Here is a 9708-nt window from a genome sequence, read left to right as displayed (position 1 = left end):
TGGCAACATTCTACTCTCATCCCCACTCAGCAGGAATCTGCTAGAACTGAGTAGAAGATGCCCTCTTTGTTTAAGGCTTCACGTTCCATTGTTCCTGCTCCTTTTTTTTTTTTTTTTTTTTTTTTATTGCATTTTAGGTTTTGGGGTACATGTGATGAACATGCAAGATTGTTGCATAGGTACACACTTGGCAGTGTGGTTTGCTGCCTTCCGTCCCCTCACCTCTATCTGTCATTTCTCCCCATGCTATCTCTTCCCATCTCCCCACCCCCCACCCCTCCCCCATTTCCCCCCAACGGACCGCAGTGTGTGGTGCTCCCTTCCCTGTGTCCATGTGTTCTCATTGTTCAACACCCACCTATGAGTGAGAATATACGGTGTTTGATTTTCTGCTCTTGTGTCAGTTTGCTGAGAATGATGGTTTCCAGGTTCATCCACGTCCCTACAAAGGACGTGAACTCATCGTTTTTGATGGCTGCGTAATATTCCATGGTGTATATGTACCACATTTTCCCTATCCAGTCTATCATCGTTGGGCATTTGGGTTGGTTCCAGGTCTTTGCTATTGTAAACAGTGCTGCAATGAACATTCGTGTGCACGTGTCCTTGTAGTAGAATGATTTATAATCCTTTGGATATATACCCAGTAATGGGATTGCTGGGTCAAATGGGATTTCTATTTTTAGGTCCTTGAGGAATCGCCACACTGTCTTCCACAATGGTTGAATTAATTTACATTCCCACCAACAGTGTAAAAGTGTTCCTATTTCTCCACATCCTCTCCAGCATCTGTTGTTTCCCGATTTTTTAATGATCGCCATTCTAATTGGTCTGAGATGGTATCTCAATGTGGTTTTGATTTGCATTTCTCTGATGACCAGTGATGATGAGCCCTCTTTTTGTTTCTCCCCAACACTGAGGCCACATACTCATTGCTTGTCTCTGTCGCTGAACTTTTTCTTTTAGAAAAAAGAGAAATAGGGATAGGCATGGTGGGTCGTGTCTGTAATCCCAGCACTTTGAGAGTTCAAGATGGTGGGATCACTTGATGCCAGGAGTTCGAGACCAGCCTGGGCAACATAGGGAGACCCTGTCAATACAAAAAAATGAATAAATAAATAAAAATTAATTAATTTAGCTAGGTGTGGTGACACACGCCTGTGGTCCCAGCTACTTGGGAGGCCACGGCAGGAGGATTGCTTGAGCCCAGGAGTTTGAAGCTGCAGTGAACCATGATTGTGTCACTGCGCTCCAGCCAGGGCAACAGTGAGACCCTGTCTCAAAAATTAAAAAAAAGGCTAGGTGCCACAGCTCACACCTGTAACCTCCGCATTTTTGGGAGGCTGAGGTGGAAGGATCACTTGAGTCTAGGAGTTCCAGACCAGCCTAAGCTACATAGCAAGACCCCATCTCTTAAAAAAATAATAATAATAATTAATTAGCTAGGATCTTCAGTTGTTACATAGATGGAAAAAAAGAAAAAAAAAAAGAAAACAAAAAATCAGCTAGGCATGTTTATGGTTAAAAAAAAAGAAAACAAAAAATCAGCTAGGTGCATGCTTGTGGTTCCAGCTACTCAGGAGGCTGGGGTGGGAGAATCAATTGAGTCCAGGAGATCAAGGCTGCAGGGAACTGTGATTGCACCACTCACTCCAGCCTGGGTGACACAGTCTCAAAACAACAACAGAAAAACCCTGAGTTGCCAATGCAGGGAGCCTCTGATGGACTCCGCCCTGACCAGGACTGTTTATGAACTGTGGAGGGGGTTCACGGGCTATTGTGTTCCACTGTGCAATTCACCTCACCATTTATGTGAGTGGCACCCCTTGAAGTTGTTCCATGGGCAATCGCACAGCCATCCTGGAGATGTAGGAAAGATCAGGTGTGGTCTGGACCCAAGACCAGGACAGTAGGGTGGGCAGGCATGGCCAAGAGAAGGAGCCCTCACGTCTTCACTGGGAAAATGAACAGAAGGGAGGAAGGCGAGAGGCTGGTTACGGGGTTAGACTCTGCTTCCGTGACCCTCAAAGCAGAGAGGGCAAAGCACGCTTCCAGGTCCTCCGAAGGCGTCACCAGTCCTGGCTGCGGAGCCGGGGCTCACAGGAGGCTACAGGCGCAGGAGCACCCAGGACATCCCTGGCCTCTCCGGATCTTGGTGCTTCCATCAGAGTAAAGAGGAAGTTTCTGGACACCAAGAGACAGAGGTTAGGCAACATGACTTTGCAGTCTCCTTGGTCCCTGCCCAAAGCCATGCAGTATGGGAAAAGTTCCCACACTGAATGAGCCTCTTCACTGCCCAGCTGTGCAGGGTCCTTACCACCATTGATGGGTTGCCTGGACCCTGCAGTCATACTCTGGAAGAGCCTCTGCAGAAAGACTTCAAGCTCCTTTTCTTTCTTCCTCTGGTGCAGAGAAGGGGCCCACACAGGCATCCTGGCATGCTTCTCTTGCCTCATTTATAATAATGATGGGCAGGGTTTTTGTTTTTTAACTCAAATCGAAACAGAAAAAAGCAAATATAGTTTGTAGACCCAGGGGACTTTTGCAAGGGCTCTGTGTGGCCTGAAACTTTCTCTTTCTCTGCCTGGCATATTTTCTGGTAAAAGGGAACACAGATCTTAGGGGAGGTATCTCGAAGTAGATAATAGTCATGGTTCCATTCCATCTGCTTCCCAGAGAATTCTGAATTTTTTGTGAGTGCCAAGACCTCCTGAGGCCAGTGGGAGATTGCCGGAGGGGCTCCCGTAACTCGTCCATGGACTCATTTAGCAGGAAGGGGCTAAGGGAGGAACCAGTCCTGAGTGAGGGCAGAGAAGTGCAGGGTGTGACCCAGGGTAGTGGCACTTAGGCCCAAGTACCTGAAGGCCATTGGCAAGGTTATGATGAAGAATGGGCTCCAGCAGGCTTAGGGGAGGCAGAGTTCACTTCCCACCACAGGAATCAATAACGCTGCAGAAAGCAGATACTTTCATTCTTGGCCTGAGCTCCTAGGCGGAAATGGAGAGAGGGTAGGACATTTGAAGTGGGCATTTGAAGTACAGAGAGCAGCAGAAACCGATTTCAAAGGCATGACTATGAAAGGCTACATGGGAAACTTCTTCAGAAGAGCAGCTCAGGGTCGACTGTGGCTGGCATCCCTTCCTGGTGCCTTCCTCCCTCCCTCGGTCCCTCTTTCCGGCCACATCTAGCCCTCTTCCCGGCTAGATTCTACTGTCAGAAGGTTCAAAGACAGAAATCCCACTGTCTTCCAGTCTAACTCCCAAGCCTCTGTGGTAAAGCCTTCCTGAGTCTCAGTCTGAGTTCCAGCCTCTCCTCCCCACCCTCCCTGACACAACAGTTGTGAGTATGTGTGTACTGAAGTGCTAACTCATGCGGATCCCCAACCGGCATTCCAGCTCCTTGAGGGAGCCTCCGGGGCTCACTCCACTTTCTGCTCCAGCCCATGTTCTTCCCACCCTGCTGGCTCAACAAGAGCCCTCGGTCTTTCTCGGTGTCTGTCAGTCTCTCTCCGTCACTGCCCCGGCCGTCTTCGTTGAATGCCAGTCACTGAACTGAGTTCATGTCCTGACTTTACTGCTGACCGATCTGGGATCCTGGACAGGTTACCTCATTCCTTATGCCTCAGTTTCGTCATCTGTTAAAAGGTCTTAAAAGATTGATGTAAGGACTGAATGAAATTGTGCACTGAAAGTACATGTTAACTATTATTACCATTTATATTTACTTTTTTATGTATACAAAACTTTATATTTTAAAATCTGTCTTTGAAAATTCCAGAGTCCTTTTTATCTTGCACCCAGAGATAAAAATTTGCTTCCGTAACTACAAGAAGAGACTGACCTATCCTTGGGCTCTCAGTGACCCGACACTATTCCAGTAAGAAAAAGGAATTCCTGCCATCCCCTTTCAGCTCAAACCACAGAGTAGGCTTTTAGAAATCTGTAAAAGATTTAGGACAGGTTTGCTACATCAGATGTGCCGGAACTGGCCAACATTTTTATGAGTGGATCAATGTAATTATTCGTAACATCAAAGGGCAGGGCTTCATGAGGCTACTTGAACGGAAGGAAGGGGAAAGTGTGGAGATTTAATGGTGAGTCTGAATGTTAGAAATTTGAGGAAAAAGTACTCTTTTTTTTTCTAGTGTTCTTTTCGTATTTTATTTTCTTTTCCTAGTGTGGGAACCACTGTCCCCTGTTTCTTCTCCTCCTCTCACCTGGTTGCAACACATTCCTGTAATTCCAGAAACAGCAAACAATTTCTCAGTACTCTTAGCCCAAGCAAAGTACCAGAGAGAGACCCTGCATCTAGACAGTGCTAAGCAGGCTTTTCATGTTTTTCTCTTCCTGATACTAGCTTTTCCCATAAAACTCTGAAAAACATCGCAAGCCCTCCCTGCAGAATCACCAACTCCCAAACCATGGAAACAGTCCAGAATTGGGAGGAATTGAGAGCTCCTGTAATAAAGAGCAGCTAGATCGAGCGCAGGGCTCACACCTGAAACCCTAGCACTTTGGGAGGCGGAGGTGGGCCGATTACTTGAGCTCAGGAGTTTGAGACCAGCCTGGGCAATGTGGCAAAACCTGATGTCTACAAAATAAATAAATAAATTAATTAAATTAAATTAAATAAACCTCATCTCTACAAAAAATATAAAAATTAGCTGGCTGTGGTGGTATATGCCTTTGGTCCCAGCTACTCGGGGACTGAGGCAAGAGAATTGCTTGAGCCCAGGAGGCTGAGGCTGCAGTGAGCTGTAATTGCACCACTGCACTCCAGCCTAGGTGACAGTAAAACTCTGTCTCAAACAAATATATAGACATAAAATGAGCAGCTATAACGATGAACTGTATCCCCCAATATTTCATGCATTTAAGTCCTAACCCCCAGCCCCTAAGAATGTGGCTATCTGGAGATGGGATCTTTGAGGAGGTAATTTTTTTTTTTCCCCAAGAAATCAGGGCCTGCTAGGCATGGTAGCTCATGCCTGTAATCTCAGCACTTTGGGAGACCAAGGAAAGGCAGATCACTTGAAATCAGGAGTCCAAGACCAGCCTGACTAACGTGGTGAAACCCTGTCTCTACTAAAAATACAAAAATTAGGTGGGCATTGTAGCACACGCCTGTAATTCTAGCCACTAGGGAGGCTGAGGCAGAAGAATTGCTTGAACCCAGGAGGCAGAGGTTCAGTGAGGAGAGATCTCGCCACTGCACTCCAACCTGGTGACGGAGTGAAACTCAATCTCACAAAAAAAAAAAGAAAAGAAAAGAAATAAGGGCTGGGTGCTGTGGCTCACTCGTGTAATTCCAGCACTTTGGGAGGCCGAGGCGGGCAGATCACAAGGTCAGGAGTTCGAGACCAGCCTGGCCAACATGGTGAAACCCTGTCTCTACTAAAAATACAAAAATTAGTGGGGGCCATGGATTACATGCCTGTAATCCCAGCTACTCGGGAGACTGAGACAGGAGAATCTCTTGAACTGGGAGGCAGAGGTTGCAGTGAGCTGAGATCACACCACTGCACTCCAGCCTGGGCCACAGAGCGAGACTCTGTCTCAAAAATTAAAAAAAAAAAGAAAAAAGAAATAAGGTCTTTTTGTAGAGACAAGGCCAATTGCTTGTTGCCTAAGCTGGTCTTGAACTCCTAGTGTCAAGCAGTCCACCCCTCTCAGCCTCCCAAAGTGCTAGGATTACAGGCATGGGCTAATCCCCAGCCGTAAGTCAAAATGAGGCCATACAGGTAGGCTTGAATTCAATGTGACTGATGTCTGGAAAATAAGAGGTTTGGAGACAGAGACACACAGAGGAGAGACCATGTGAGAACACAGTGAGAAGGCACCCATCTGCCAGCCAGAGAGAGGCCTCGGAAGAAATGAAACCTTCTGACACTTTGATTTTGGACTTGCCAGCCTCCAGAACTGTAAGAAAACAAATGCGTAGTTTAAACTGCCCAGTCTGTGATACTCATTATAGTAGCCCAAGCAAAGTAATATACGTGGTATATTTCATTTCACCCTTAAAACGACACCGATTATTTTTTTCTATCCTGCAGAAGAAATCAAGGCTCAGAGAAGTCAGCTAATTTGACTCAGCTCTCACAGTGAGTGCTGGAGCCAGGCTTTGCAATCAGGTTTCTATGGTCACAAAACTCACTTTTTTTTTTTTTTTTTTTTGAGACTGAGTCTCGTTCTGTTGCCCAGACTAGAGTACAGTGGCTCAATCTCAGCTCACTGCAACCTCCACCTCCTGGGTTTAAGTGGTTCTTATGTCTCAGCCTCCCCAGTAGCTGAGATTACAAGTGCCTGCCGCCACACCTGGCTAATTTTTGTATTTTTAGTAGATACAGGGTTTTACCATGTTGGTCAGGCTGGTCTTGAACGCCTCACCTCAGGTGATCTGCCCACCTTGGCCTCCCAGAGTGCTGGGATTATAGATGTGAGTCACTGCACCCAACCAAAATGTGCATTCTTTCTACCGTATCAAGTTGCCTAGTCAAATGAACATTTCACTAAAAATGTTGTAGAACTTAACTAGAAATAGTCATTAACTAGAGCTGTCATTGGAGGACCTTCCAGTAGGAGAGATGTCATGTTAAATCTGCAGGGAGGCTGGACACACCGATTTAATGCCTGGCATGGCTTCAGTCTCAGCCACAGCAAAGTCACATGGGCCTGATGACCACTGTCATGAGGAGAAAACTCTGTCAAATCCTCAATACATTTTTTTAAAAAAAAAAACCAGAATCTCAGTCTGGCCCAGGCTGGACTGCAGTGGCACAATCACAGCTCCCTGTAGCCTCAGTCTCCTGGGCTCAAGTAATCCTCCCACCTCAGCCTCCCCAGGAGCTGGGACCACAGGCAAATGTCACCACCCAGCTAATTTTTTTTTTTTCTTGGAGATGGAGTTTTGTTTTGTCACCCAGGGTGCAGTGCGGTGGCATGATCTTGGCTCACTGCACCCTCTGCCTCCTGTGTTCAAGTGATTCTCCTGCCTCAGCCTCCTGAGTAGCTGGGATTACAGGCACACGCCACCATTGCCCTGCTAAATTTTGTATTTTTAGTAGAGACTTGGTTTCACCTTGTTGACCAGGCTGAATTCTCCAGCCTTAGCCTCCCAAAGTGCTTGGATTACAGATACGAGCCACTGGGCCTAGCCTGTTATGTTTAATCTTTACCTCTGTTTTGTGAAGAATATACTATCCCCTTGCTGCAGAAATAAAACGGCCTGGCTGGGTGCGGTGGCTCATGCCTGTAATCCCAGAACTTTGGGAGGCCAAGGTGGGCAGATCATCTGAGGTCAGGAATTCAAGATCAGCCTGACCAACATGGAGAAACCCCATCTCTACTAAAAATATAAAATTAGCCAGGCATGGTGGCATGCACCTGTAATCCCAGCTGTTTTGGAGGCTGAGAGAATTGCTTGAACCTGAGAGGTGGAGGTTGTGGTAAGCCATGGCATTCTAGCCTGGGCAACAAGAAAAAAACTCTGTATTTAAAAAAAAAAAAAAAAAAAAAAAAGACTGGGCCTGGTAAGAGCTGTGTGACTCACCCAGGTGGGCACCAGTGGGCCAGCAGAGCCTGGCTTCAAGCTCACCTGTGCTGGCCCCAGAGCCTGTTCCCCCTCCTCCACCCCACCCTGCCTCACAGTGAGAGAAACAAAAGGACACTGAGGCATGCCCGTGTAGCTCATTCGGGCTGCCCCTAGAGACCCCAAGACGACCCTCAGAGGTCTCTGAGGCCCCTTCAGAGGGGAAACCACTACAGGAGTCAAGGGGGCTCCAGAGATGTCATCCACCAAATTAAAGCAAGTACCCAGCCAGGAATGGACCAAAGATGGTTCACAGAGAGCACATTCCTCCCCGCCCATCCCAGAGGCTCCTAACACCCTGCTCAGCCCTGCGCCCTTGACTCACCCTCCAACAGGCAGCCAGGGACTGTGGGAGTGAGGCATCAACCCTGTGACCTTGGCATTTGTTATCTCTGGCCCAGGTAACACCAGCATGAGGATGACCCTCATCCTGTGGGTTTCTCTGTCATGTTCTCGAACATCTGGGTGTGTCTCAAGAACAGGCAGTGTGGGGCAGGGGACTGCAGGAGTTCCAGTTTGAATGAGCTTCACGCCCATGTTATCTCTCTGGGCCTAATCCTCCTCAACTCTCCATTAAGGGTGTGCTTGATCCTCTCTGAAGACCCTCAAAGCAAAATGATTTTGCATTCCATTCCCTGTATTTGAGCCCCAGCCAGAGAGTGGCTCTACCATGCTTCCAGATGAGAACCAGAGTCGGACTATCACTCACTCATTTACCCATCCAGCTGATGTCTTCTAAGTGCCGCTGTGCGCATGATGTGGGAACAGCTACAGAAATTCCTTGGAGAAGCAGAAGACAGCACTTGATAACTGGGTTTGTCAGACCGCTGAAGGTCTGCAGCTGGGAGACAAACGCTGCGGCTGGTGGGCTGAGTGACTGACGTCTCTCTTCTCCCACCTAGGTCCCAGTTCTGTTCCAGTTGGGCTCCACATGCAGTTCTCACTGCCTGGAACCGTGTCTGGCACACAGCAGACAAAATAATGCACAAACACTGGGAGCCTAGAGAAGAACATTGTTTTCACATTCATACAGACGTGGCTGTCTCATGGAGGGTAAGAGCAATTTCACATGAATTTTTAAGATGAACCTCAGTGCATATATTTGTAGAAACACTGGGAGAGCTTATGGGACACCAGCACCGGACCAAACCAGTAAAGAAAAAGTGGCTCCACTCCACCCCCGTTATCTCACTGCTGGGCGCCCCTCTGGCCAGCCCATCTGCTTCCTAGGGGGATGCCGGGAACCGTGGAGGCTAGAACCAGATTGGGTGTCCAGGCACACACGACCCCACCAGCAGTCCTGCCCTGACCTCCTCGGTTGAGCTGGGAAAGGTTGGAATTTCCTGAAGAAGGTTTTCTAGAGAAGTGAAATTAAGGAGAGAGAACAGCTGGCCCCAGAACCCTAACCAGTACAGAAACTATCTTTAGCCTGGAGAGACGTGGTTGGGGCAGATGACATCTCATGACACAAAAGTCAGCTCTGAGCTTGCAGAGCATGAGGGACGCTGTTGGGGGGACAGGGAAGAAATGGGCTGTTTTTGCCACTGAAAGGAATGGAGAGGAATCTGGGGATGATGGGGAGAGGGAACCAAAGAGATGGGAAGGTCAGGATGAAATGAAATCTAGCTTGGAAGGGTCACCAAAGAACGTTTCCTGAAAGGTGATGCCTGTGTTCTGGATGCATTTCTGCAAAGATATCCCTCCTCTGTCTCTTGGTCACCCCCTCCTCATCACCTACCCCAAAACCTCCAAAAAAGTCTAAACTCACCATGATTCCAGTGTACATAGAAATCAAGCAAGAGGCTAAGTTTTACAGCTGGATCAAGCCATGCCCAAAGCAGACCAGCAGAAAGAATCTTCAGAGAGAAGACATCAAAGCGTGTCTGAAAGACAACCACAGCCTCCTCCACCAGCACTTCCTTCTTCGCCTGGAGACTTGCAGACATCTTAGGGACAGCTTTAAGCCACCAGGCACTATGAAAACAAAAGGGTTTTGTCCATTTTAACCTAGATCTAAAAGAAGTAGAGGCCACAGATGGAAACCTAAAGCCCAAGCATGAAAAGAAAAAAGGATAAAAGGGATAAACGAATAGAGCACAGTTATTTTTTGTCTTAATTAAC

At 47.5% G+C, this 9708-nt stretch overlaps 1 long non-coding RNA gene across 2 annotated transcripts; it reads right to left on the bottom strand.

Moving 5' to 3' along the window:
* Nucleotides 1-622: 622 nt before the first annotated feature.
* Nucleotides 623-3163, bottom strand: LOC141580960 (uncharacterized). 2 transcript variants are annotated; one of them, XR_012513387.1, is made up of 3 exons: nucleotides 2318-3163; nucleotides 1806-2184; nucleotides 623-1090 (listed from the first exon to the last, which is right to left on the bottom strand). It is a non-coding gene; the product is annotated as an uncharacterized LOC141580960 (long non-coding RNA). The 2 variants fall into 2 exon arrangements; XR_012513388.1 differs by having other exon boundaries at nucleotides 623-2184; nucleotides 2318-2491; nucleotides 2859-3163.
* Between the last annotated feature and the right edge of the window lie 6545 nt (nucleotides 3164-9708).

Source organism: Saimiri boliviensis, chromosome 13 (assembly GCF_048565385.1).
Source record: "Saimiri boliviensis isolate mSaiBol1 chromosome 13, mSaiBol1.pri, whole genome shotgun sequence".
NCBI lineage: Eukaryota > Metazoa > Chordata > Mammalia > Primates > Cebidae > Saimiri > Saimiri boliviensis.
Note: the sequence above shows the minus strand (reverse complement) of the source record. Positions and strands in the feature narration are given on the sequence as shown.